The sequence below is a fragment of the Dromaius novaehollandiae genome, chromosome 4 (genome assembly GCF_036370855.1).
Source record: "Dromaius novaehollandiae isolate bDroNov1 chromosome 4, bDroNov1.hap1, whole genome shotgun sequence".
NCBI classification, from domain to species: Eukaryota; Metazoa; Chordata; class Aves; order Casuariiformes; family Dromaiidae; genus Dromaius; species Dromaius novaehollandiae.
This window is the reverse complement of record NC_088101.1, coordinates 18,855,854-18,880,810: the sequence shown is the minus strand read 5'-3', so window position 1 is coordinate 18,880,810 and position 24,957 is coordinate 18,855,854. Positions and strand designations below refer to the sequence as shown.

Genomic DNA, 24,957 nt, shown 5'->3' with positions numbered 1-24,957 from the left:
GTTGTGATCTGGATGTATGTACCCAAGAACACCAGAGGCTCATTGAACCCAATGTCTTTCCTTTGACAGTGGACCGCTTCAGGTGCCCAGGGAAGCATGTGAGAATAAAGGAAGTATATTTGTTATGACTCTTCCTGAGGCTTGTGTTATTATTCTGCAGCCAGCTGCTGACTCGGTAGCTTTCTTTTCAGTGAATAGCTCCGCTACTAGTGTGCTGCTCAAGTTCTTCCCAGCTTGTCACAGAAGGATGTCTCAATTCTGCTGTTCTGTTGCTGCTTGCAGGTTGCTTAGCAGTAATGCTGAAAACTCACAGCATGACTGTCAGTTTTGACTCATTTAGCCTGCAGAAAGCTCAGAAGACCCGGATAGATGGTGATGGTTTTTGGTTAACTTGAGAAGACAAACTTGAGAGGCAGTATAAACACTTGTGCTTCCGTGTCTTTGCAAACGGACACAGAAGTTAATTAGCAAGGGAAGACTACATTTAGTGAAGTTGATGATATTTGCTTGAAAAAAACTGAAGTTCACCACAGATGAGCAATTTTTAAAACCTCCACCTTAAACTTCTAAGGATAAAAAGTGAGGAACCTAGTCTGTGTAGAGATTACACAAATGCTTTGTGGCAAAGAATGCTAAAAATACAGTTGCATACATCTTAGCAATAGTAGTAGCTATTTTTCCATGATTCAAATAGGCATATATGGATTAATAAAATACTTAGTTTGATGCATTGTGGGGATTTCAGAAAGAGAAGTTCTGTACTGTGATAAATTGCTGATTAATGCAAACAGGTATAGGTGTAATAATGCTAGTATTTTACTTGTATTCTTTTTCTCCATCCCATCTTTTGGAGGCATGCAGCTCGGGCATTTTATTGCACCATAGCTGTGCTGGCCAAAATGCTTTTCTTAGTTGTACAATGTAAAGTGACTGAGTGGAGCAGAAAAGGCCATGGGTTTGCCTAGAAAATTAAGTTAAAAGCCTAAGGTAAAGTTAGCTGACTATGTTGGTTGAAATCTCATGGAAAAAATTGTACAACTAACCTGCAGTGGAGCAAATTCTGCTGTAATATTGGCCCTGATACTTGCTAATTATATATAAAAAAAAAAAAAATCAAGCCTGCACAGTGTTGCCACAAAAAAGGAAATGCCCTTTGAACTTCTGATTGGAATAGTGAAAATAGCATGTTAATAATGGGTTATACAGATGTGATGTTGCAGACAGTCTTTAACATTCACTCTGGGCCTTGTTCAGTAGACTTAATAGAATCCCAAGCTATGTTTTTTGGCCTAATGTAGTGTGTGACTAGGATTTAATCATTATTTTAAGCTTTTTGAGTGGTCTGGTGAAAGTAGGCTGTAAAACTATGTTTTACTTGGTGGTAGTGACAGTTAAGTAATTGTGTGGCCGGATATAATAAAGTTTCTGAATTGTTCATGTTTTGAAGTACCCATCACTTGGAAAGAAATCCTTTGTGGTCCAGATAAATGGCCCAAAATCATCTTCTGACATATTTAACATTGCTACATTTGGTTATAAGAACACATTTAATTATTTCTCCCTTGATTGGGGTAGGGATATGTTTTTCCCTTGTGTTGCAAACCAATGATGTGTCAGCTTATGGGACAGTTTTATTTTGTTTATTTAGTGCTTTTAGCTTCAGCATTCAAAGCTTTCGGAATACCTCTCTCTTTTTCAGGGCTGCATCTGATTTTGCTGTCCCTGGCTGTTTTCTTAGACCTCTGATACATATGGCTGCAATTCTGTTATAAAACCTTCTTGTTTTTTAGTTACAGCTTTTTGTCTACTTCTTGATTTTCTTGTTCTTTAGCCACAGTGAAAGAATGGTAAAAGGCTCTATTTGTTGCTTGTCATCAGTTCCCAGCTTGGCTCCTATGAAGATGGGTGCATGTTATGTATGACTGTGGTGGTCCTTCTGAGGTGTTTTGAATTCTTCAGAGAGTGTTACTTCTATGCTGAGGTGGAGAAACTGGTAAACTGTATGCTATTTTTTTAAAGAAGTTAGTGATTTTCTTAACTACTAAGAAAAATGGTACAGAAGCTCGTGACTTGTTTTTGGTCTATAGTTCTTTGTCTATAATTTTTGGAGGGGAGGAACACAGCTAAAGAAGAATACATACTAGTGTGTTTTCTTTAAAAATCAAACAAAATGGCTTGGAATAGTACATTCCAGATTTAGTGGAGATTTTCTGTGGGCATACTACTTTCCTGTCGTTTTTTCTCCAGCTGTCAAGGAATAAAGCTCTAGTAGAGAGAGTTGTATTTGAAAATTCTCTGTTTCTGTATATGTGGGTTTTTCTCACCTTCACCTTTTCTTTGCATTTGTATATTTGAATCTTTATGAAAAATCTGATTTAGTTCATGCAGAGTACCATTCAGAAAACAGTTAAAAGCTTCTATATGGGGAAAGCCATAAACTTGTCAACTTGGGGAAAAAGCTGTTTTATCATCCACATCTGACTTGAGATGTTGTTCTACTCAGAATACTTTTTTGAACAAATCTAGAGTTTCTTGGCCAACTTCTGCTTTTATTACTGTAAGGGCAATTTTAATAATTTAATACTTCTCATCTACCATCTTTTTTTAAGGAGTTGAGTATAATGGAGGGCTTGAATGTAGAACCATTGAAATAAAAATCTCTTCCTATCCCCCAACACAAAAAACAACCCACCAAAAGAACTAAAAAAAAAAAAAATCAAGCACGACAATTTAAATAAATTCTTAGTCTTTTTCTACAAAGGTTGCCAAGTTTCAGTTTGATGTGGATTACAATGGCCATACTGTGTCACATTTTCTGAAAAAGTGCAACTGGTCGTTAGCTACAGTGATGAACAGCTGTACTATTTTATGATAACAGCTGGGAAAAATCTAGTTTTCTTCAATATTTTTTATTTATTGTTTCTTTCATGCCATTTTAAAATGAGAAAGCAAGATTATTGTATTTGTTCTATATCTTACATTAGGGATTTCTTCACAGACAATGGTGGCAATTAGGTATCAAAATATTGCATTGCTGTTTGTGACTTGGACTGTTTCCCTTTTCAGGACCTTTTTTCATAACCCCCTGAATTCTGTGGGAGTTGGAATGTCTTCATCAGCTTGAATAAACTATGAATCAAGTATTCATCCTATGACTTATAGTTTGGCCTTCCTTTTCAACACATGATTTTGTGTGTGTTAAACCACTTTGTTATAGCTGATCTTAGTGGCTTAGGACAGTGGTATCTCTTATTTTTAATACTGAGCAAAGTGCACTTTGTTATGCTTTCATTTAACAAGTGAGAACCAACTAGTCTGTTTGTATGTGGCTGTTTTTTCCAAGAAATACTATGCTATTCTATTGCTGTGTCTTGAGCTATTTAGTCTAAAATGTTTTCCATACATGTATGTTTGTTTTCTAGCACTGAAAAAACAAGTAGCATCCTTTCTCTTCTATAAATATCTTTTTCCATGAGCTGCTCCCATATAAATGAATTTTCCTCAATAATGAACACAGCTGAGTTGCCTTAAATACAAGACACTGCTTTTGTTAACCTATCTTCTGGTGAAATGGAGAAAGTCTTCGTATTAAAATCACACCAGTTGTACTAAAGATGTATAGAGCATATCTCTATAAAAGTATATTTTATTCCTTGAGAAACTTGCTTTCTGTATACACTTGGTTAATGGAAAAGAGGGAAACAAGGTGGTGATGGCTGGTGGTAAACAGAGCTGTATGTCGGCCCTTACTAGAAGGGAGCTTAATGGCCAAACAAGGTATATTGGACAGAGAGGGAGATTGGAAGGAAGATATGAAGGGCATAATGGGCAAGGGTGTGCATTTTCAGTGTTACGTAGGGAATTTTATATCAAATTTAGAAATCAAAAGCACAGTAGCTGCATTTGGTGTACTTAGCCTGATGAGTTGTATTGGCTTCAGTGAATATCTTAGATTTTAGAGAGGTCTTTTGGTGAAATTAGCTACAAGGGAGCTTGACTTTTTCAACAAGTAGAGCACTGGCAAAGGCAGTTGGTGAAACTTTTAGTTGCTCATATACTTTGTGTGCAGAACACTAAATTGGGTTTTGATTGTCTATGTTCTTTTTTTAAAGAGAAGTTTCCTAAGATAAAATGCTTATAGTTTCTGTTAACTGTAACAACTTTTAAACTGTTTCTTTACATTCTCGAGAGTAAAGAGGAGAAAGGACTACAAGATGCTGTTTCGAGCATACTAGATGAGGTTTCTTTTGAAAGAGAAAAAGGAAGAGTAAACTAAAAACCCAAATATTTCTGCTACAAATGGGGATGAACCTGTTTTTGCTTCACTTGAGAGATTAACGTTAGCTTCTGGGTAGCTGACTACCTTAACCAGGTATGTTTTCTCTTTGTCGTTTAACCTTACTTCTCCCCGCTTCACTGGAGGAGTAACATATCCGTGATCTTTATGAATGATGTATCAAAGTACCCTTTTCAGTGACTATAAACTTAAAAAGTGATTGTGAGCTCTGCCAATGTAAACAGGAATAGATTATTTGACTTTTGTTTTTAATTTGAAGGCTTTCTTTGAATAGTCAAAACAGGCACAGTTTCTGTGTGAAATCTAAAGGTAAATGCAAAAGTTAATTTTTACATGTAAAGAGCTTGCACATTAGGGAATAGCACATCCCTATTCTCTTTAACAAGGTACTGCTACTTCCCTTGAGCCCTGCATCTCAGGTGGCACCTCTAATGTGTAAATAGTGTTTGCTGTTTACCACATAGAAGACAAAGGATATTGCTGTCATTAAAGTCTTAAGCGTATGTAACTTTTTGTGCAGTGTTAACTTCTTATCTTATATCGTACTTTCACAGACAATACTTTGCTGCAGGATATTGTTTGTTTAAGCTAGGCTAATCTTAGAAGTACTGCTAGTCAGAAAGCTACTCTATAGATACCTTTTTGGTTATAATCCAGTTGCCATGGTTTCTGAACGTGCATTAGAGTTCCCTATTTTTTTCCCCCTCCTGGCTTCGTGGGAGTTGAAGTAGAAAAGGTTTTTATAGGTGATCTTAGTGAATTCTGTGATCATCTTTTACTGAACTCTTGGAAATGCTGTTTATCAAGTTCAAAGGCCTTTCAACCGAATATGAAATACAGAAATCTTTCTCCCTTTAAAATTGAAGGGCTGTGTCTGCCAGTAAGGTGTTCCACAGGGAGAATGGTTTGTGTGATTATGAAGCTCCACCATGAAAATACTCATTCTGAAGTAGCACCAAGATTTGTTACAATGGGAAATTATTTTTTTAATTGATATACCCTTATGTAGATCATAGTATTGCTGGCAAAACATTTGCATGGATTCCTCTTGATGAGTGTCAGAACTTTGAGCCATGTGTAGCTCCAGAATTTGGTGCACCTTGATTGCAGGGAGAGAAAGTATGGCCATTTTACTTTGCTTTGGCCAACTGTAAAAACAGTGGAAATGGCTTTTGTATGCATCTTTGATAGACATTACCAGGGCTTCTGACATGACCATCAGAAAGGTCCAATTTCTAATTACTGGAAGGAAGTGGTTATTTTCTACTAGCCCTTGGTTCATCTGATCTTTTCATGAAGATTAAAACTCCGAGTGATGGTAATCAGTTAAAAAGCTTTGAAATTTGTAGTGATGACAATTGGCTTTGTCTTTCAGCTCTTAATGCTCTCTGGCATATTGTTTTCTCTGTCTGCTGCTTTCTCATGCTCTTTTTTATTTCCCTCTAAAGGTGCCCATTGCCGTGCAAGGTGGGCTGGAAAACACCTGAATGTTGCATATGTAAAAGCGAAATCAAATTGCAATGAGAGAATCTCTTGATATGGGTGATAGGGAATAAAAATAAGCATTTGTAAGAGTCTGAATGTGACACAAGTATGCTGATTGTTTCAGAAGAGTTAGTAGAACTACCAGTCTTGAGCAAGTTCTGTAGCTTGAGATCACCTTCATGGATAAATAATCTGGATAATTGAGATAAATTTTTGCAGTGAAAATGCAGCTTTCTGGGTTGCTTAGTTGACTAAGTACATTTGAGGAAAATGGTAGGCAGATACTGTAATTTGATGTGTGAATTGCCTAGTTGCTCATATAGATAATACTGTATAATAAGAGCTGGACAACCTGCATCCTATAAAAGAATATTAAATCCATTTACTGTCTTTGCAACATTCTGAAAAACAGCTGGGAGAATGACTTGCTAGTTCAGCTAAAATTTTTTGGCCTAACTATTTGTAATTAGAAAGGTGCATGTCAAAAGACCCCTTGTTACGGAGGACTTCTGGTTACAAAAAGACAAGTGGGCTGTTAGAGTTTCATTTAAAAATGCTTGCCCCCTTTCCCCCTTAAAAAAATAAAAACAAAAAAGACTCTGGTTCAACACAGGTACTACAACCTGAAAAGATGATCTTAGCAACAGAACATGTGAAAAGAGCTGGAGAGGTAGATGCTTCAGATAGTTGGGAATAAAGAGCAAGACAGAAAGCTCCTTAAACTGCAGGTTCTATTAATGACAGATTCATCTACTCAAAGCAAGGGTGGATATTCCAGGAACATCTCCTCTAGATATGCTGCATGGCATTTTCTACATAAATTGATTTGACGGCTATGTCATCATCTTTTGTTCAGGTGCAGGCCATGCGAAAGAGGCTTTTTAGTACAGTGGGCGCTAGTTGTGGTTAGTCGCAAGTCAGTCGCCAGAGGAAATTGTTTGTATGGATTATAATAGTGAAAAACTTCTTTAGAGTGACTATGGAGGAAACGTTATCATACAACTGCTAAATATGGCTTTATTTGTAAGGGAATATGTTTTTGATTTTTCATTTTTTTCAGCATTGATTTGGAAGATTCTTTTCTTGTTCTGATGTTATTGGGAAGCTACTGTACCCTGATACTCTCTGAGACACTGGGTGAGAGTAAAAGCTGACTTGAATTTATGATATGTTTTATCTGAAAGTATGATGCAAGACACTTCTAACAAATGATTTTATTAGCATACCTGAAAAAATAACGAAGATTTTGTGTGGCTTCTAAAATTTTTGGATGAAGTCTTACTGTAAAACTCTGCAAAATCAAACCCTTGTTCTATAATGATTCTGTGAAAATAAAGGGCTATGTGAGGGCAGAGGATTCTTCCTGTGCATGTCCTGATACAGGACTATAATTTTAATAGCCTCTGTAAAGGTTTAGCCAAAAGACTTTTGGCTTCAAAAACACAAATGTTATCCTTTTTTTTTTTTTTTTTTTTTCCTAAAAAAAAAAAAAAATTGATGGCATTAATAATGCTGCTTCCCCCTTCCCTTAATGTGCACAACAGCCAAGTCAACTTTTAGAGTCAGTGAGAGCAGATGGCCTGTCAAGCCAGACAAGGCTACAAAAAGCTATTGTGACTATGCTTTTAACTACTGTTAAATGCATGAATTACTTTAGCCTGCATTTATCTCAATCCAGTATGTTGCTTTACTTTGGTGAAGACCATTCCTTTTGAGATGTCCCCCTTTCCCTGTTCCCCACCACCACCTCTGCAATTGGTCTTCTGGAAAAGCTGCCTATTTTTAAAAACATATGTTCATAAACAGGAGTCTGTAAATATGAGAATAAGCTCATCTAGTGTAAGGATTGTAGCAGGCCCTTCTTTAAATCTGTCACTGAATAGTTTTTATGCTATCCCTTCAGGCAGCCATTATATTCTCAGAGTCATTATTGAAAGAAGTGCATTTTGCACCTTCTGGACGTGCACAATTGTCTCTGTGGATGAGCATCTGTCAAGATTTGTCAGACTTATTTGCAGTAAGATAAGTTTTCTGAAAGTTTCAGTATGGTAGGGATCTAGGGAAGGGCAGGCTGGATTAGTTCTGAAACTTTCTGTATTTTGGGATGCTAAGAAAGAACAGGCTGAACTGATTATTGCTGCAGTATGCAACAGTAGTCAGAAGGCGTGCTGCTCAGAGCTAGGGAGAAACACAAGTGGAGCGTGAACTACCTTTTTCTTAACCAGAATCTATATGAAGGTTATCATTATCCCTTCCATGTGTTTTGTTGCCACGCCAATAACAATGCAAATGTTTTCTACAAAACTAGGATACTTTTTTTTTTTTTTTTTTTTTTTAAAGTTACTCTTCTACAAGTCTGCCCTGGAACACTCTAGTTTGGAACTGCGTTATTTAGAGAAACTTTACCATTAAGTAATTCGAAGGAGAAATCTTTTCATTTGATATTAACCTTCACTAGCAAAGAGTGCTGAGCATGAGTGTCATAGACAAAAACAGGGTCACCGGGAAGATAAATGCACCAAAGAAGATAGTTATTTATTCATGTTTTTGTGTTCGTTTGCCTTGTAGAAGTCTCTGAGTGGCTGGGTTTTTTGAAAGATAACAAAGAAAAAAACAGATCAATATTGGTGATGTGCTTATACACAGAAATGCTGTAATAAAATATGAATTTGTTATTAATATAAACAGGTGCTTCAGACCTTTATTTGAGTGCTGGAAATAGGAACAGGTTGGATGTTCACTATTGAACTGTGAATACAGGCATGTTACTAGTTTGCTTCTGATAGAGCAGCATCCTCAGTGCACGTGCACTTCCATTTTATTGGTACTGTAACAAAGAGAGGCAGTGTTCTAACCAGAACCAAATCACTGTATGGCGGAAAGGTAACTGTTAAAAGCTTTCTACTCAAAGCCCCAACAAGTCCTTTTTCAGTCTTTAACTTCTGGTTTAGATGGGGAAATATGTCAGTAATCATGTGGCCAGGCAGGTCTTGCATTAGGCAATAGCATTAATATTTTGTGCTGTATACTGATTCAATTTTAACTTTAACCTTTTCCAAAACTCTTGCCGCCCCCCCCCCCCTCCAACCCCCCGAAAAGGCTCAGGTCTCAGATGGTGGCTAAATCTTTCTTGAAATAAATTAATTTGTTCCTGAGTTAAACCGAATGAATGCCCTTTGATTTCTTAAAAAAAAAAAAAAAAAAGAAAAGAAAAAGAAAAGAAAAAGAAAACCTTGTACACCTGTAATTTAATGGTTTTTTTTTTCTTCTTCATATGCAAACCTGAACTTTTCAAGAAAAGGAGGATGTTTTTCTGCCTTGGTGATCTGTCTCTTATAAAGCCTACATTAATGTGGCCTGTCTAATGTTATCCTCCTCTTCCGTACCAAGAAAACAGTGATGACTGGAATGCATGTCATCAACTTCTGTAATCATGGTACTTGAAATATTTAGTGTTGTGATTACTATAAAACTATAGTATTTTTATATAGTTTTGCCTTTCAAGTTTACTTCCTGTGTGTTCTCTCTGTCTCTCTTTTTTTCTTTTTCTTTTTTCCTTTCAACAACTTAACCTCTTGGCTGAAGTTTGCCATGCAGACACTTACAAAATACCTTGTTGAACTAGGCAGGAGGAAAGAACAACTATGCCAAGTTTGCTGAAGCTTTTTCACAGGCCCAAAAGTGTCTGCTGAAGCTGCCAAATTCTGCATCAGGGAGTTGTCAAGAGTCACAAACCTTTTCATTGATCCAGAGAATGGAATCAAGCAGCAAGGGAACAAATTCTATTTTGCTGAAAAGGACTCTGTGGAAGGCCTTCTCAATTGGCTGGGACCAACTTATCAATAACCACCAACCCGTAGCCCACCTGCATTACTTTCAGCAGGCTGGAGATGGGGAGTAATTTCAGTGCAAGGCTCGGCAGTCTGATATGTTTCCTTCCTCTTGCACGTAAGAACTGTGAACAGTTGGTGCCACGCTTGATTGAAAAAGCCAGCACTTCGTTTACAGAAGCGATGACTACTTCTTGCTGCAAACCCTGATAATCCAAGAAGAAATAAATAGGTGGCCCAAAAGTACTAGAGTTGTAATCTTTCTGGCCCGCAGGGCAAAGATCATAAACTTTCTAAACCCTGACTGCAGACTCATTTAACTGAATCTCATATTTTAGCTGGACAGGATTTGGTGGCACTGATAAATGATCTTCTCCTGTACCTGGATTGTGAGGCATCTGTTTTCTACCCAAGAGGAGGCAGTGTGAAAGAATGTGCACACCCAGTGACAGGCAAAAGGAACTTCACTCCTAGACTGCTCCATGCTGGGAATCCTTTAGAAGTTGCTGGAGCCTAGAGCTCAAAAATGAGGCTCCTTATGGGTGATTTTGCTCCTCTGGTGCAAAAGATACCTTTAGCAAGAGGAGATAAATCTTCCTTTTTTGATAGGCTGAAACTGAAATAAACTCCCTCTCTTCCACAGAAGTTAAGGATGGTCCTAGATTTTATGCCTTCTGTAACTCTGTATAAGAAACACTTTTCTTTGACCTCTTCTTCTGTGTAATCTAGCAATTGTCTGTTAAAGTCCAAGTGGATTGCTGTAAATCCTAGCAAAATGAAGAACTCTGTGGAAAGGCATAGACCTCATTTCAGAGATGCTAATTATGTTGTTTAATTCAGCTCAGGTTCTATGGCAAGATGACATATGAACAACAAGTGAAAAGATATATTTACAGAAACACATCATGCCTGCATGTGTGATGATCTGGCTTTTGACTTCCTTCAGAGTTCAGGGATTCTCTATGCTGCCTGGCTGGGAAGTCTTATCTTCTCTAATATCTCACCTCTGAGAGTTTTCCATTTTCCAGTCTTTTTAGGAGTCCACTGTCCTCCCCCCAAAGTTGTCTCTTGTATGTTGATGTATATAAACTACCTCAAGGTTTTCTTAAAAAGAATAGTGGAAGCAAGCCCACTAGTCCTCCCAAGAGGAAAACTCAGTGAGGTCAGTCGTATTCCTTTTGCTTCCCTTTTGGTTTTGTTCCTTGCTACGCCTTGCAAAACAGCCAGAAGGATTAGTCCTAAATAACTTTTAATTTCCTTTTTGTGCGGAATATGATCCAATATGGACTTCTATTTTTCTTACAGTAGATTTACCAGAAATTGTTTCAAGGGTTAAAACAAAACAACAAAAAAGGGTGTTACAAACATACATCTTGTTACTTCCCTTAGACCACCTCATTATCTGTCTCTTACTTTTTTGATCTCCATGTAGCTAACGCTTATTGACTTATGGGATGCATAACCGAGGCTCACCTTACATGTTTAGCTATTGCTTATTTTAACCAGTGTTTCTATTTGGGGGAAAAATATTTACATGATTGTTGTAAATATATTTCTTCATATCCCTCTGTGGATCGTTATTCAGGTTTTTAGATGTTTGAGGATTTTATTGAGTAGAGGGGCATGAGATTAGCAGAAGTCCTGCAGGGAGGGATAGACTTAAGGAAAGGAAGAAGAGTGGGAAGAAGGGACAATAGGATATTCTAGTCCCTGCTGATATATTGTTATTTCCTGTCAGGTTTCATTTTAACCTCTGCCAAGGAAGAAAAGGAATGTTACGTTTTTCTGTTTCTAGCTACTGTTGCGTGTTGGCATCCTCCTCCTGTTCTCAATGCAGGCTACCCAGAGGGAGGAATGGATCAGGTGGCCCTGGTGGAAGTTAACACATATACTGAGATCCGTTGTGAATTTTCTCTCTGAAAATGCACTGTAAATTCTTGGAGTTTGTTGTATGATGTTACATGTCAAAGTGAATGAGAAAAAGGTGGTATTTTGTTGTGCTGATACTCTTGCTAATATGCAAGTTGTGTTTTTTGTTCTTTGAGATAGAACTTAACTTCCCTTTCTGTGTCCACACATGCTCAGCAGCTTGCCCGTGGTCATGTAGGAAACAAGCAGCAGTCAGGAATAGCATTTTAGCCTCCTGATTTGCAGTCTTACAGTCCCAACCTGTTAAATCAGTCCTGCTCTCAAAATAGTGCCACCTGGTGCTACCTGTGTGATAAAACTGTTCAGTGTGACATACACAGCTGTGCTCTCATTGTACGGCTTTGCCTTTTGCTGAAGTTAAAGCATGTGTTGCATCCCCTAGGTATGTGATACGTCTCCCCACAACTGAGATTCCAGAACAGAAGCAAGGATTAATATTTAAATGAGAATATGAACAATTACCGTGAAGCCAGAGCTTTAGCTATATTCAGCTGTCTTTGTGTTTTCAGTAGCAAATCTCTTCTCTGTCTTCCCCATAGTGGTCATAGCTTCTGCTTTTCCTCTCATTTTTCTAAATGGAATATTTGCTGCCTTTTAATATCTTTACTTGAAATGTTATGACTGGAAAGTGGTCAAGCTGCTCACAGCACAATATTTAAACGTTTGAACTGTGTATTTGAACCTGTTACTTTTTGTCTCAGCAACTTTTGGTCTCAATTCTATTCTCTGTGTAAGTCAATTTCCTAACTTGGTCAAAATCCAGAGTCTCTGTAGCACAGGGAATTAGACATGAAAGGCTGAAATGTCTCATTTGTACAACACCTCAGGTGTACAGTCTAAAGTCCTTGCTGTATCTTAAAACAGTGTGTGCATCATTGTGGCATATCCTCAGACCTTGAGTATGTTCTCAGGCGCTCAGCCAAATGTAGAATATCACAACATTTGAAAACTGGTTGGATCCCAATATAGTATGCAGTCCTTTGTGGTTATTTTGTTTTTATATAGCAATGACTAATTATTCACAAGACAAATGCCCTTTGAAAAGCCTCTTAAAAATTCTGAGAGAAAAGGTGTGTTTTTTCTCAAATATATAATTTTTTTAAGACAAAGTGATAACTCTAAAATCTGAATCTCCTATATAGATTCCCGCCCCGTGTGCTTCTCCCTCCCCCCACCCCCCCCCCCAAAAAAAAAAAAAAACTACATGGAATGCATGGAAGAGCTGTGCCTGGAAAATGTATTGGTGTTTGCCTCTCTGAGGGAGAAAATACTGTTGTGAGTTGAAAGAGTAACAAATTTACAGCATTAGAGAAGACAACTAGTAAGCAAATTTTGATGTTTTACCTAGGGGGATGTAGCAACAATTAAGAAAGCAGTTTTGCAATTCAAGCAAAAGTTGGAATTGCTTTTCATAATGGTCTGTGACTTGTGCATCTAATGAAAAGAAGGACTAAGATGATTTGTCATGTCTGTTTGCAGAACAGATCATTCTGTGTGTTAGAGATTCTGCCTTACAGGAGGAGTTTCATTGCCCAGCAAAGAAACCCCCTCCTATTTTATCTATCCTTACACTTTCTCTCTTGCCTCTTTTTTAACTGAACTGTGGTGATTTGTGACCAAGACAATGAAAACGACGTGCATTGACAGGTTGGCATTGATTGAGGTCTGGTGCCAGAAAGCTTTTTGGAAATTCAAACGTACAAAAAGTCAGATCAAACCTTATGTGTGAGACTTCTTTCATAGAAATGAATTCTTTTCTTACATCAGAATTCTGACTGAGATGGACTGTTAGTAGTATTGTCCTTTTTTAACATTTGTCCACCAAAGTAAAAAAGTTAGACTGCGTAATCTTAGGATAGGGTTTTTTTTATGTAGTGCACTTAAAAAGCTGTGATTATTTCATATGTAAACTAACAATCATCTAAAAGTAAGCTGAAAGGGATATTTTTGGATATTTGTCTAAATCACTCCTAGTTCTGTAGAAGTTTTTCAGTATTTCATACAGGAAATATATTTCTAAGACTTAAGATATTGGATTGGCCATGAGGGGAGGTGGATTCATCTCTTCAGTCTTCTCTAATAACGTTAAAGCACTTGCTTTAGCTGTACAGAGATGGTGTTTTCCATTTAATTCAGCTAACGTAATAGCTGATGAAAGCTATCAGATGGATAGCCATGCAAAAAGAAATGGTCTGGTTGCTGAGCATGAACAGAATGGTGGTTGCTAGGTAAGGTGGCTTAACGCAGTCCCAGCAATTCACATATACTTGTTGCAGGAAAACCTCTTCACAGCAGGATGACAAGTTCACGGTTGAGCCTGCTCAATTCATGGCTTGTTATCAAGTCAGCTTATTTAAGAGATAGCTGCAGCCATTTTTCTGTTATTCACTAATGCTGATTTCCAGAACTGGCTAAAGAACCAGTTCCTTTAAACATGTACCAGTAGAGTTAGCTGTATTACTCCCTATATCAGCAGTCACTCCTCTCTTAATGTATCAGATAAGCATAACAGTTTATAGAGGGTTGAGGAAATTCACTTAAGGACTGGTAAATATTGTTTGCCTTATCTCTGTTAACCTAAACAATTTCTCTAAATGGCTCATGGTAAATGATCTTGAATAAGTTCTATGAAAATAAAGTATTTGATTAAATTAGTTTGAAGCCAGCCAGGGTTTACTTGGTGGTGATGGCAAGTTCTCAAATAAATTATGAAAACATGTATGATTATCTTGAGATGGGCTAATTAACTATGTTAGGAATCTTGAACTGAATTTAAAATAGCAGGACTTCTCTTTCTTTCTTTCTTTTTTTTTTTTTTTTTTTTTTTTTTTTTGTTCTTAAAAGGTTAGTTATCTTTCTGGAAGTATGTGATCTGGTGTCTCACAGAAGTTGTTATCAGAGATTGTGAGAGAGTTTCATCATCCCCTCAGGACGATTACAAGAAAAATGTAGGCCTAGTGCTTTTGCAAGCATCTGCAAGATGTTAAAGTTTATTGCATTGTCATGTAGAAGCAGGGATGGATCAAAAAGCTTTTTCTGGCTGACACCTCTTTTGTTGCTCTTTGGTCAGCTGAAAGGATAATGAGGTGGTTGGTGTCTGAGCTATGAGGGAGGTATAAACAGTTACATATTCTTGCAAAGGCTGGAAGATGACCTGTTTTTCAGGGTCTTGCCTAAAGCCAAGTACAAAGCTTGTACAGCAACTTCATGATACAATTTTGATAGTGTTGCCAAGCCTTGTTCAGCTCATGGCATCTTGCTGATTAGTATAAAACAGAGTTAAAGGTTTTTTATTTTTTGATCCTCTTGATTTACATTTGTGGTATGAAATATTAAGAGCGTCTCTAAAGTCTATTTTTTCTTCTTACTCTGCTTGACTTGTGAAATCCTTTTGCTATTATAATAATTTATTAAAAGTTTACAAGTATGTTTCCAACAAATTCTGCTGCCACCTGTCTTGGAGGGGATGGAGGATGGCTGTTCAGTGTTGCTGAATGACTAAATGCTAGTCACCTGTGTTTGCAGCTGGTCCAGTGAAGATGTCTTGGGTTGCTGTTGATGACTCCACGTGAAAGGAGGAGATATTGCTGGTGGCCTGCTCCCTTTGTGGTTGCCTGCCATTTGGAACAGCTTCAGCATTTCTGGTGCTGTTGCCACCATCTTTGTTACCTAATGTGAATTAGGTGAATTCTCATCTAACAGTGAGCATTGCTAGTAATCCTGTGTATTTATATATTTATTTCTATAATATTCTTGGAATATGTTGTGTCAGTAAAAAAACCTCTTTTCTAGAGCAAGAAGAAAAGAGAAGATGAGTCTTTTGATCCTGTTTTTGTTAAAAATTCAACTCACTCTTTTTGCTTGAGGTACTAAAGAATCCTTGTTTTCCTTCCTCCGTGAAAAAGATCATTAGCTGATTGTTACAACTTACAGCAGTTTCATCCATAATGCAAGGCAAAAATCACAATGACTAATAGTTTTGTTTCAGGCTGTCAAATATCTGTTCTAAAATGAAGAATTATAAGACCACTTTATGGAACATCTGAGATCACATCTGGTGGTGATAAAGTAGAGACTTTAGGCTGTGGATGTGTTACTTTTCTTGCTCCTTTTTAGTGCCTTTCTATATATTTAAAAATTGCAGTAACTTCATTTAAAAAAAAAAAAAAATTAGGTTCAACATATCAGCTTCTTAAATGACCAAACACAGTATAGGAACTATAGTACTCTCCAAAGATTGAGTATAAAAAAGGTTGTAAGCATTTTCTAAAACCAGTAAAGAAAAAGCAAACTTGTTATAACCTAGATTTGCCGTTCAAGTCTAATTTTCTATATATTTTTTTTGTATTCTTATGGAAATTTCTCTTGTGTTAGACTGTCCTGGAGTGACTGCTTATGGATGCAATGGTGAAGATGAGGGTTTGGAAATAAATCCAAATTGTGGGTGGTGGCGGCAATGGCAAGCCTGCCACTGTCAATGATCAGCTCAATTTCACCTGTTTGGAAATCCCAGTGCTGTTCTCTGTTTATGGCAGAGAAAGCTGATCCCCTGGCTAGACTGCTACCTTTTGAACTTTCACGGTAGTTTCCACCTTCCCACTGGAAGTCTTTCCTGCTTGTTAAGGGCTGAAGGATTTGGTCCCTTTGTTCATAGGCATCTTCTACAGTCCTGAAGACCCTGGTTTAGAAGTGAAGAGTAGAAGTTTCCTTTCTGCCTTAACTTACCTTCTCATCTGCTGTTTTGCTAGGGCAGAAAAAGAGAAAAAGGTTAAAACTTTTCATTTGGACATTAAAAATATAAATAAGTTTGGAAGTTTGATGTCAGAAGTTTGTATGTTTGACAAATGCAAGTTTTGTTCCTGAAGTTATCTTCCTGCAAATTGCAGGTGGAAAACGCAGCAGTGCTTAAGAATCTGGCCCTGTGAGGAGTCAGCAGAATGGGCAGGGACTAAAGCCAACCAGCCAGCCTCCTAGTAAAAAAACTGAAAAATCTGAAGAAAACATCCTCAACCAAAACAGTTTTTATCTGCATGTGAAGCAGTAGCATGTGCAGATTTTTAAATAAAGTTCTGCTATTTTTGTTTCAAGACTACAGACCTATGCTTCCAAGTTGAACTTTTTTGCTTCGAACACTCTTCTTTGGGACCTAGTTAGCTCACTGGCTGCACAAAAGTTACAGCAGATGTAATGGTTTGTGCCTCATTAGAATTAATCTTTTTATACAGGGGCATGTAACTTGTCTGTTGGAACTACATTGAGGGGCATTGTAGAACTCATGTGTGGAAGAAACAAAAATGAATATATTTAACTAGTCACAAAATACTTGACCAAAAATACTATTTTCTCCTGAAATTACACTACTGGGAAAACTTCACATATTCTTCATTCGTAGTCACTAACTTTACTTCCTCTGAAGTACAGAAATAATAATGATAGAACTTGTATATCTATAAATGCAGTATGAATACATGGTCTGTAATATTCTTAAATTTGCTACGTTTTCAGTAGTAACATGCCAAAGGGTTTTGTTTTGTTTTTTTTGACACTATTATACAAAACAAATCAACAGCTGATTGATAGAGCGAGCGAACCTGATGGATAAAATGCCTTATTCCTTTACCTATTTCTGTATCTAATTCTTTAATTCTTTGAGGTGTGATAACAGCAAAATAAAAACATATATATTTATCCCCCAGGCTAATGTTGTATTAGTTAAATATACAATATATTTCAATCTTTCAGAGCAGTACAAAAAAATGTTACTTCTGTTCATTTCAGCCTGCCTAGCAATAGTGTGCAAGGAAAAGAACATCCTGTAAAAGGGCTCGTTGCCTCCGTGGCTCCGACAGGGTAATTTGCACAGTAATTTTGGCAGTCAGATTGATGAGATTTTGTCATTCATCAGAGAGCAGGGATGCTGGGAGCAGCACTAGCAGTGTGGAGTGACCAGTCCGTGGCTCTTGAGTGCATGCTGCTCCGAAGTGATTTGAGGACAAGTGGCAGGCCTGAGGCTCTGGCGTGGGACACTCCCTCCCCGCCAGTCCTGCAGTGGCACAAGAGGCTTTTTTGGGGACAGTGGATTGGCTGTCTTGCACCACCAAGCTGCTCCCAGGAGTCTCCTGCCCTTCTCTGGAGGCTGGTGTGTAGCTGTGGCACTTAGCCAGATGTTTATTTGGGCTCATGAAGTCAGATCAGAAGGGTAGGGAGCAGTTTTTCCCACACCTGGGCGTGGATTATGCTTTTGATCAGTAGATTTCCTTGTTCATTTTTCTTTCAAATGTAGAGATGAAGTGAATTTGCCAAGGTCAGAGTTGAGGCTAAAACGTGTCTCTCAATACACAGCCCCATGTTTTCTCAAACTGTGACATGTTTCATACTGGTTTATGTTATAATATAGAAGCAATAATAAGGGAGGAGAGTTGGTGCCCAAATGCGGTATAAGGTAGCATACTGATCATCAGCTTTGCCAATAAGATACTTGCCTTCGGTATTTTTGGAGTGCTGCCAGGAGGCATAAAACTGAAGGTTGTACTCCCGTGGGGGAGGGACCAGAAGAATGAATGAACTCTTACTGTCATGTATAACTCTGCAGACAGCACAGTGTGAGGCTATTACTGCTGTTAAGGAGCTTTTTGGTTACCTGATCTGTTAAACACTTTGTCTTTCAGCCTCTCAGATTAATACAGATACTAACCTGTACTCTTAAACAGAACAGTTTGGGTTTTTATTGGTCTCATCTGCTTGATAAATATTGACTACATGTGTTTCACAATTGTGGTGTACAGATCAGGCCCTGACAGTGACATCCTGGGGGAGCATTTGCATGACGCATACAATGAATGAAAAACTGGGCTTGATCCAAAAGGTGGGGGTTGCATTTCTTTTGGAATCTCTTTTGTTGTTCAGTCTGCATAAATATCAGCTCTCACCTTTACTCTGCTCAGCAAAAACTGAATAATTCATGCGTTTCTAATCTGTGGTTGACAAGACAAAGAAGCTGTGCTCTCATAGTTGTTGTAATGGGTAAGGTGGTTACTTGCTAAGTATTAAAATGAAGTTCTTAAAAACCAAGACCAGAAGAATTTTCAACTGGAAGCATGCTGTTACTAGACTTTTTTGCAAGTAGACTTACAAATGTTGTTAAACAGAAGTGTACTGATAAGAAATAGAAACTATTGAAAAGGAAGACAGCATTCATGTGTTTCCTGTTTTATCATTATTTTATGTTTAACTTAGTTTGGCAGTGGCAAGATTCACATGACCTAAAACATCCTTTTGAAACAAATTTGCCAACTTAGGCTGTGTTTATCTTGCATTTTGAGGCGATCCTGAGTAAACTCATTAAAAGCAGCTTACTTTCATTATAAGGCAATATATTGTGATTGTATCAAATATTCTGTTGTTCTAGCTCATTGTATGGGAAATTAAGTATGGATAACCTTAAATTTCTTAGTAATAGGTATTCCTGGTACTTTTTAGTGTTTAACTCAAGAAAAACAAATGTATGAACTGAGTATAGGAAAAGTACATTTTTGTTTCTGTATGAAAAAAACAACAAGGTTGTAATTGCTGCCATGAGGTGTAGGATTTAGTTTAGAAAAGTACCACTCTTTTTAGAGTGTAACAGATTATTATTTTCCTCCTTCCCTCACTCTCACATGTAACAGGAAAAAATGTGCAAAGCTTTCCTTAAAACTATAAAACAGCTATATTGTGTAAAAGTTGTCAAAAGCACTGGTGTGACTTGTAAGCTTAGATTTTTTATGTTGAAAACAACGTTTTGAAAAGCCTTTAGTTTCTCAAAGATGCTTCGGTCTCAAACTGTGGAGAAGGTCTAGTGGTGAGGTAGAAGAAAGATGAATTGCACTGGGACTCTGCCCAAGCCATGGGACCCAAGCCAGCTTCCAGGTCCAGGTGCATGTCTCAGTTACACCACGACTGTCTCAGGATGAGACATGGTGCCTAGCACCCTTTGCCTTTCTGTTGCACTTTCCAGGGTGAAGAAACTTCTGTGTGTGGTGTTTGGTAGGATGCCTGGGTGGTGTGCAGCCTTGTCCTGGGGGTGCCATTGAATGAGAGGGGCCCAACTTGCATGCTGTGTGGCAGTGCAGGAAATGAAGGCTGTGAGGGGGTTTCCAGGTGACTTACTGAGCTGGCTTAAGGGGCATAGTTCATCTTGTTCTTGTTTTAAACCCAGAACCAAATCTGTAGGGCTGTAGAGGTAGGAAGTTGTAACAAAGCAGTCATTGAGAAGAAGAGCTGAGCGTTCATGTGCAGAATACAGCAGCAGGAAGATATGCTTAGCTTCTGAAAAGGCTGGCATTTGTCCTACTTAAGTGATCTGTATAATGTTACAGTAGACTGCTGACACTACAGAATTTTGATAGATTAAGCTACAGTTTGTTTATATAGATTTTTTTCCTCTAAAGTTCAGTAATTCTACTTGAAGGTGTAGGTCTTTAATTAAATAAAAACTTTCTACATCTCTGTTTACAAAGCTTGTGCGCTGTTTGGGCTGAAGATGGTTGCTATTTTGGGATTTAAACAGTAAGTTGTTTGGCAGATAACTTTGCAAATATGAAAAAGCTCCACAGTTGAGTGAAGAGTCTTCTAATCTAAATAGATGTGTTCCTGCTTTAGTTAAGGTACATGGATCATTGAACATAATTCTATTATCTGGGTCTTATATGTGCATGGGAAGAGCCCCCCCCCGGCCTCCTACTCTCAGAGAGCACATGGTTTCAGGAGAGTTAGCTTACATCTAAAACCTTGGCTAGGACTCTGCAACTCATAGTTAGTCCCATTCCTGAATAGTGACTTCTCCTCCAGAAGTCTTTTCTGGTTCCTGCTTAATTATTGACTTTTGGCAGTGAGAATGTTATTTAGGACAGTATATAGGTATATGGGTTTAAGAACAGGCCCTGTTCAAACTCTGACCACTGAAGTAAATGTTAGGTTAGGAGTCTGTGAACAAACTCGGTGAGGAAAGAGATGTTCCGAATCACTAGATGAAATTAGCTTGGTAAAGCACATGCTGAGGAAGTGATTTTTTTCCATTGCCTGGATGATGACAGGCACCACTGCAGTCCAGGGAGAAATCAGACTGAAATGTTGAGGTAGACTCGCTAGTATGCTATCAGACTATTAAGTCCTGAAGGAGGCTGGCTCAAGTTGTTTATTAGTCGCTGTTCTCATTATTTATCACCTGTTTGTTGCTGTCAAAGAGGATAATTTGAGTGGTTTTGGAAGACAAAGCTGGGAGGGATTACAAACAGTTAGAAGGACAGAATTAGAATTTAAAGTGATGAATTGGGAAAATGATCTGGAATCGATGAGATGAAATTTAATAAAGACAACTGTAAAGTGTTACACTTAGGAGAAATCAAATGCACAAATATAAATAGACTAGGCAGCATTCTGGCCAAGAAAGAACTGGGAATTGCAGCGGATCACAAAATGGCTTTGACAGGGATGGGGTGCGTAACAGTGAGATTTCATTAGGGCTGCATAGGTGGTGAAACATGTTAGACAAATAGCAGAGGAGATAATTATTCTACTCTGCTTAGCACTGTGTGTTTAGTCTCTGCTTTAGACAAGTTATTAAAGAAGGATGTGGTAGATATGGCATCAGCAAGGATATGAGTCTGCCTTTGGGGGAAAATCTGAAGGCTTTCAGCTTCTTAACCTAGAAAAGAGAGAAGGCTTGGGGAATGCCTTAATCTTCAGTGATGCAAAAAGCTAGTCAAAGGAAGATAGGGATGAATTATTCTTCATCTTCTGTTGAGGTGAAGACTAAAATAAGTTAATTTGCAGAGAACATTTAGATTACACAGAATGGAAATTTTCCAGCACTGAGCACATTTAAGGACTGAAAGAACGTCTTCAGAGACTTAACAGAGATAGATTAAGCATTGGCACTGCTGCAAAGATATCCATGTAACCGCTAGTCTGAGTAGGTAATGTTCCCTTTCTCTCCCCCCAGCCCCCACCCATGGTGCAGCATAGGAAAGGAGATCCTAGCTGGGCCCCAAAAGCAACAGAGTGGTGAGTTAACCCTGCTCCTAGCCTGGCACCTGAGCCTTAAGAGCTGCACTGATATAGCTGGGAACATCTGCTGCTGTTCATGTGGCTGCCTTGGATGCTTTTGCAGAGGGCCTTCTGTGTGTTACAGATGTGTCTTAAAGATGCCAAAGTCTGTCCTGGGGCCAGGGATTGGGTAGTCAGGGTTTCTCACCTTTTCCAGTCTGCATCCAGCTCTTCCTATTATGAATTCCTTGTCTTGCTATAATATGTGGCTCCTGGAATGGGGAGGGGTCTTAGTACTCGTTTGTTTTCTGTAATGTTTCAATGGTGAGATATACCTTGCAAGTCCGGAAGGACAGGCTTAGATCATCTCCAGAGGCCCTTTTTGTGCTCTGGGTTTCTGTCATTCTGTGTTAAAATGATCAACTGCGGTCTCTTCTTTATATAATTCAAGACTATTTACAGTTGACTGAGTTTCAAACCATATACCTATCTTCAATTTTTTGTCTCTGTACACTAACTTCTTTTAAAACAAAGTCTTTCAACCATTTAATATTAGCATCAGTAATAATACTTTTAAGATGTTATTAACATTTATTACAGTCTTGTATACAAAGATAATTATGTTCACTTTCACTCCAGTGCCCTTTGAACTGTGTTTGGTAAGCTAATGTGATACATACTTAGATAGCTCTCTGCTCCTTGAGGACAGTCTTGTTCTGAAGTTACTCAGGAAAAAATGTCCTTCAGAAATTTTGCTTTTTTTTTTTTTTTTCTTTGTAGTTATCTATATTCTTTTGGGATTTAAGTTGGTTGGGATTTGTGTCATCTTAGCTTTGGTAAAGCTCTGTACAGCTATTCAAAGAAATGAAGTTCTGTAATGAGTGGTAGTTTTATTGCTTCCCTTTTTATTTCTGAAAAGTACAGCATGTACTTCTGGATTTTGTGTATGTGTGAAAGCTTTAAGGATCATTTTCATGTTCTCTAAATAGTACTGAGTGATTATTTTTTGGATGTTTGTAGTTTTACCTAAAGGTGAATTTCAAAGTTAGGAAAATGAACATAGGAGTAGCTTGTGGCTTTAAAACAAGCCTTGAGTTCATGGGAAGCGTTTCATTTACTAGACTCAAGAGCAGGCAAAATAGCAGAGTAGGCTGTAGCGTATGCATCTGAGTCAACGCAGGGTTAGCTTCTCAGCCAGGTAAATTTGCTTTCATGAGACTCTGCTACAATGTCTAGATCATTTCTTGGACCTGACCTAGCATGCTTAGAATTGGCTTGGTGTCCCTACAGTGTTGACCTATCTGAGTCTCAGGCATGTTCCTAGGCCCCGTAGTCACGGTACAGAGAAAAGCAGTCTTTTGTTTGGTCTGCATTTGGCAGGATTACTTCTGATTTTTGAGCCAGCTTAACTCTGTTAGCTAGGATGTTTTGAGAGTTAGGTGGTAGCTGGAGTCAAAATGTTACTGTCCTCCTGCCCAGATCTATCCAGCTGCAAAATACTGGTCTCAAATAAACTGTTTACTCACTTTTTGTTGTGACTTGTACTAGGAGCTGCTTGTACTGATGAGTAAGAGGTGACTTTTTTTTTCTAAACAGGCCTTAAACAACGGAGCAACAGATTAAAAAAAGCATTTTGTTTCAACATCACAGAAAAATAAAATGCCTGATTACAGATCCAGATTATCTTTTTGCTTTTTAAATATGCTGGCCACTTTTGAAACTAGTGTCTTGACTCTTTTACAAAAGGGAGGATGACCTCTTTTCATGGAAGAGGGAATGAGCAGTTGTATAGAAGTTGCGTAACTCTAGTCTGACAGTGAAGGATATAGGTTTTAATTTTCGTTGTACCAGAGATGTACTTTAGATCTTAGTGAAGTCACTTTTCACTTAAGTGCCTTTTGCAAAATGAGAAAAATGCTTACTTTGGTAGGTGAAGGGAAGCTTATAATCTGAGCCTTCTGAAGTGATTTTATATCCTTGATGATAGAGGAAAGTGCATACAAGTGAAATGATGATACTCTTTAAACTCATTCAGACAACAGATTGCCTTTTTAACTCTGTGTAGTTTGCAGAGGTTAAGATTCTGACACTGGTATTCATGTAAATTTGTTGCTTTAAGGGTCTCATTTTGAAATGTTCCAAATATGAAATTTGGGGCTTTCTATGTTGTCTTTTCATGGCTGAGTGAAAGCAAGGATGTACAAAATCGAAACACTGACTTGCAGCATTGTGAGGCCATTTTTATCAGTCTGAGGAAAGTCAAGTTAAAATGTCACATACAGATATGATATGACATTTCAGATAATTAAGAGGAGATGATTATTGTAATTTAGCACAATGTCATTTCCAGGCTGCTGCCATTATTTCCCCATTTAGATGCTTTCTGAGGATTTGGGGTTTGGAAAATCTTGTTCTTTGAACAACCACATTGAGTGCTATTCAGGCTGCTGATTTATTAGCATCATGGTATGTGGGTTGGTTCTCATTGTCTCCACCTCTCTCCTACTCCTGTAGCACTTCTTTGCAACTAGAATTTGCCTAACCTCAAATTCAATTAGACCCTGGGCACAGAGGCCTTTCTATTCATGTGTTTCATTACTTGTCATTCATTATAGTTTGTTTACATGACTTCTGGCATGAGATGAAAAGTACTCTTAATCCCTGTATTTTCTCCTTATAGGGGTCTCTGTATTTCCATTGTGGATCTGGTACTCAGTGCTTGATGTGGTTACATCTTCAACTGATTTAAAGGTTATATTGGAAGGCCATCTTACTGCTGAGAGTAAAATTAATAGTGTTAAGATTTTCCCAGATAGTCTTTAGATCTGTTATTTGACAGTCATTGAGATGAAGATTAAATGAAAAAGTGACAGAAGCCTTCTAACAAGCTGTGTTGGTACTGTGAGGCTGGTTTTAATTGAACTGACTGTTTAGTTTAGCGACTTCTGTTAGTTTAATCTCTTTTAATTTCCTTTCCTTTCCTTTCCTGATAGAATACCTACAGAAATTTATCATGTGGTTTTCCTCAAGTGAAAATGGCTTTGTTAATTGGTTAACATCACCGTTAGGATTTCCTTTGGTTCTGGTCAGTTCTTTTCTCTTCGGTGTGTGAAAATATTAGCTTCACTGATCATGATAGTATATAAATATTTTTCAGAAAAACTCAAATATTTAGACAGCTGTTTCCTTTATTTGGTACAGCACTGAAGAGGATATTTTTACTACCCTGACACTGTGCTCTTAAACTAACTCATTCATTTGGCCTGTTGTTTTTCCTCCTCTCTGTGCTAAGACAATTGGTTTATGATGATCTAGCCTTTCATTTCCCTGCACTGCTTTCTGCTTTTGCTATATGAGACACAGCAGGTATTTTGTCAAAGGATTTGGTGT

The 24,957-nt window shown here is 37.9% G+C and overlaps 1 protein-coding gene across 7 annotated transcripts in view; it reads left to right on the top strand.

Moving 5' to 3' along the window:
* The window catches only part of PPP3CA (protein phosphatase 3 catalytic subunit alpha), a 207,406-nt gene that overhangs the window by 8,575 nt on the left and 173,874 nt on the right, over positions 1 to 24,957 (top strand). The window contains exon 1 of one of the 7 annotated variants that reach the window (XM_064510525.1): positions 21,564 to 21,585. The exons of the other annotated variants lie outside the window; for them this stretch is intronic. The gene's annotated coding sequence lies outside the window, so the exon portion shown is untranslated. Of the gene's footprint in view, positions 1 to 21,563; positions 21,586 to 24,957 lie in introns of those variants that run through there. 7 annotated transcript variants of the gene reach the window in all.